Raw genomic sequence first — 4,946 nt, forward strand, 5'->3', positions numbered from 1 at the left:
AACTAGGGTGAGGATCTTATACCCACACCCACAGTGACACACCCATTCCAACCAGGTCACACCTATTCCAACAAGGCCACACCTTCAGATGGTGCCATTCCCTGGTCCAAGGATATACAAACCATCACAGGGAACATAGACATTCCAATTACAATTTCCCTCTTCCATATAACATGAATTCAAATAGAATCCCCAAAAGAGATAAATCTGTCTAATAATGGAAAACATGTCTGTGACAGATTATTTTTGTTTGTTGATTTAAAGAGGGTGAATCCACTTCTAGTCCAGACCCTTTTAGATAAGAAGACATGTAGCATTGATCTGGATCTTTAGTTGGAAAAACACAGTTGTATGATTTGGATGTCAAGTCATGAAGACACATTGATAATCTAGGAGCCACCTAGGATATGAAAGAAGGAACCTTTTGATTTTTGACTGCTCAGTCTCCCTTTATAAAAATATCATTTGTTCACTGACATAGAATCTACTTCTTCATCTTCTTCAGCATCTACTGAAGACCAGCTGATTCATCCACCCTGTGGACTGAACAACTTGTGATTTACTGAACTTTCTAACTTTCTGTTTATAACACCCCCCCAATGTTGGAATAGTTGGAACAAAACCTTTTAGTTATTCTTGTAAATCACACACACACACATATATATATGTATATATATATATATACACATATATATATATATTATTTGTATAGCATAATATATAATACTATATTGCATATATAATATATATTCTATAAGTTCTGCGATTTCATTTTTTTAACTCAAGTGTTTATTTAAAACATTTTTTTCAAAAACAGGTATTTTTTAGATTTTTTTCTTCATTTATATTTCAAATGCTTTTCTTAAAGTCCCCTATACACCCACCCCCTGCTCTGCTCCCCAACCCACCCAATCACACTTCCTGGCCCTGGCATTCCCCTGTGCTGGGACATATAATCTTCACAAGACCAAGGGCCTCTCCTCCCAGTGGTGGCTGACTATGCCATCTTCTGCTACATATGCAGCTAGAGACAAGAGCTCTGGGGGTACTGGTTAGTTCATATTGTTGTTCCACCTATAGGGTTGCAGACGCTACCTGACAAATACAGAAGTGGATGCTCACAATCATCTATTGGATGGAACACCAATGGGGGACCCCCCAATGGGGGAACTAGAGAAAGTACCCAAGGAGCTGAAGTTCTGCTAGTTCAAAAACCCTGATTAATACAGTTTTTCATAAGTTTGCTTCTCAGCATGATTTACTAATATGCTAATTTAGATGCCATTAAAGACTGAAGTCGGGTGTGGTGGCACACACCTTTAATCCCAGCACTTGGGATGCAGAGGCAGGCGGATTTCTGAGTTCAAGGCCAGCCTGGTTTACAGAGTGAGTTCCAGGACAGCCAGGGCTATACAGAGAAACCCTGTCTTGAAAAAACCAACCAACAAACAAACAAACAGAAAAACAAAGAAAAACAAAACAAAACAAAACAAAACAAAACAAGGAACAATACTGAAATCTAAATTGTTGTAAACAAGGAGGTGAGAATGAATGAGAGTGAGCATGTCATAATTATATAAAATATGAGAATAATTCCCATTAAAAATTCGTCTTCTTTTATCTTTCAAAATTTCTCACTTTGTAAGTTATCTCTTCACCTCAGAAAGACTGGGAACACTACATTTAAATTCTTCCAGTAACACTATGAGAATATTTTTTGTAGTAAAATTATTTTTTTATTGACTTCAGCATTTTAGCAGATTTCAGGCTCAAACTCTGAAATAGATATAGGGTAGAAAAAGTATAATTATCACGCAATGTGTAGACACTCGTCCTAAATGTACTATCATTGAGAATCGAAAGATAAAATATTGTAGAGAATCTAGTCAAAAGAGAGGAAATACATTCGAGCATAAATGTGTACACACAACAACAACAACAACAAAAACAAAAACAGCACTTTCTTTTTCTGGATGAAAGCTTGCCAGCGAAGAAAAAGGTTTCTGCTGTGCAAGAAACCCTTAAGAAATAGCAAGGGAATTTTGCAGAGTTGAAGGTGAAGCACCTGCTGAAGCACATTGCCTTGAAGACACTGAGAAAAGCAGGGAGAAAGCTCATCTATGAGAATGCAAAGCACTATCATAAGGAATACTGTATTGCGATTTGGATGACAATAATGGAAAGGAAACCTGGAAAATTCTATGTGCCTGCAGAACCAAAATTGGCATTTGCCATCAAAATCCAAGTTATCACTGGCGTAACCACAAAAGTCTGCAAGGTATTGCACCTTCTTTGTCTTCAACAGAATTTCAATGGTACCTTTGTTAGGCTCAACAAGCCTTCAGTTAACATGCTGAGTGTTGTTGAACCATACATTCCATGGAGGCACTCCAAGCTGAAGTCAGTAAATGAGCTCATCTACTAATGAGACTATGGCAAACACATTAAGAAATGAATTGCCTTGACAGTTAGTTTGTTGATTGCTCCATCTATTGGTAAATTCAGCATCATCTGCATGGAGGATCTAATTTGTGAGATCTATACAGTTGAGAAGCTATTCAAGGAAGCAAATAACTTCCTGCATTCCTTCAAATTATCTTCTCTATGATGTGGAATGAAGAAAAAGACAACTCACTTTTAGAAGGTAGAGATAATGACAACAAGGAAGACCAGATAAACAGGCTTATTAGATAGATGAATTAAGGTGTTGCCCATGCTATTTTTGTAATCTGCTCAGTTAATAAACAGTCTCAACTTGATAAATTGAAAAAAGAAAACACACACACACACAACAACAACAACAATAACATAACAGAAAACAATAAACAGTGCTCACTGATATCCCTCTATGTCAGTGGTCTAAATTCCCCAACAGAAACACGCAGATTCACTAAATAGATGTGAAATCAGATTGTGATTTAGTCAAGAAAAAAAATCTTAACATTATACACATCACTTCAGAGAAAAAGAATAATAAAAAATAAAGAATAATAAAAAAGAAACTTCCTGTCAAATGGACTGAAGAAGCAAGCTATGTGGTGATTTTAATTACTAAATGAATAGACTTAAGACTAAATAAAGTCAATAAGAGAAACAAGGGAGAATACAACACACTCATCAAGAAAAAATTCACCAAGAGGAAATTATGATTTTTAACAACTAATATACTAAACACAAGAGCATCTCAGTCCATAAAAGAAACACTCATACAGAATCCAAAAATACATTTTAAATAATCAACTACGGTGATCAAGAGGCTTTGACACAGAGGTACATGGATAATTCAACATAAATAATTCATTAATGTAATTTTCCAAATAAACAAACTGAGACACTAAAACATTTGATTATATTATTATATGTTGATGAGGCCTTTGATAAAATCCAACACCCCTTCATGATAAATGTCCTGGATACATCAGATATATCTCTCCATAGTAAAGGGAATTTACAATAAATATGTATGCAATGGCAACTTGAAAGAATCTCCAAGTAATTCCTCTAAAATAGGAAACAAGACAAAGTTGTCCATTTTCTTCATCACAATTCAATATAGTAATTAAAGACTTAGCTAGAGCAGTAGGACAACTGAGATAGAGTAACTGAACAAACTGAAAATAAAAAAATCAAAAAGTTTTTGCAAATGAAATGGTAGCATGCATGTAAATCTGAAACATCTACTGACATCACCTTAGACTGAAAAAGACTTTCAAAAAATTATCTGAATATATAATAAATTCAAAAATTAGTAGCCATCCTATATACATATTTCAAATAATTTGAGAAAGAAATCAGCATATCCTCACCTTTCACAGTGGCCTAAAATGATATGGAGTACCTTTGGATAATGCAAACCAAGCAAGGGAAAGAGTTACATGATTAAAAACACTAAGGCATTAGGAAAAAAAAGAGATTGAAGTTGAAATCAGAAAGATCTTCCACTGTAATAAAACAATAGGCTTAATATAGTAGAAATAGCTATCATAATGAAAGCAATGCACATATTCAATACAATCCCCATCAAAATAACAGCACAATTCTTCACATACTTGAAAGACAATTTTCAGCTGCATATGGAAACATAAAATACTCAAGGTGCTCAAAATAACCTGAACTAATAAAAGATATGGTAGAGTTATCACCGTTCCCAGTTTCAAGTTATACTAAAAAGCAATAATAAATAGTATGATATTGGGACAACCATCAACATGTCAATGCAATTGAATATGTGATCTAGACATAACTCCATACATCTATAGATTCTTTTGATAAATAAGCCATAAATGTACACTATACAAAAGCATCTTTGACAAATGGTTCTGGTTAACCTGGAATTCTGTATGCAGAAAAATTAAAAAAGGTATATATTTTTCACAAATGGATTAAATACCTCAACATGAAACCAGATACACAGAACGTTATTGAAGAAAATTAGAAAATAGCCTTGATTGTCACAGGAACATACCACAGGCACTAAAATCAACAATTCATAAACAGGGTCTCATGAAAATGACAAACTTCTACATTGGAAAGAAATTGTCATTTGGATAAAATAGCAGCCTACAGAATGGGAAAATATTTTTACCAAATAGACATCCAAAAGATGATTATTATTTAAAACATAGAAAGAACTAAAAAAAACTAGATGTGAACACATCACATATCCCATTTTTAAAATGTGATGCCGATATGAACAAATAATTATCAAAAGAAAAATCAAATGGCCATACTGTCTTAGTTAATGTTCTATTGCTTTGAAGAGAAACTATGGCCATGGTAACGCTTATGAAGGAAAGCTTTTAATTGGGGCTTGTATATAGTTTCAAAGGTATACTCCATTGTTATCATGGCAGGCAGTATGGCTATGCACATGCAGATACGGTAGTACAAAAGCTGAGAGTTCTACATCTGGATCCACAGGATGGAGGAAAAGGTAGTGACAAAGC

General features: G+C 34.4%; 1 pseudogene; it reads left to right on the plus strand.

Annotated features, from left to right (window-relative positions):
* LOC110302671 overlaps positions 1 to 2,703 on the plus strand; it is a 22,056-nt pseudogene extending 19,353 nt beyond the window's left edge.
* Positions 2,704 to 4,946: the final 2,243 nt, after the last annotated feature.

This window comes from Mus caroli, chromosome 10 (genome assembly GCF_900094665.2).
Source record: "Mus caroli chromosome 10, CAROLI_EIJ_v1.1, whole genome shotgun sequence".
Classification (NCBI taxonomy): Eukaryota; Metazoa; Chordata; class Mammalia; order Rodentia; family Muridae; genus Mus; species Mus caroli.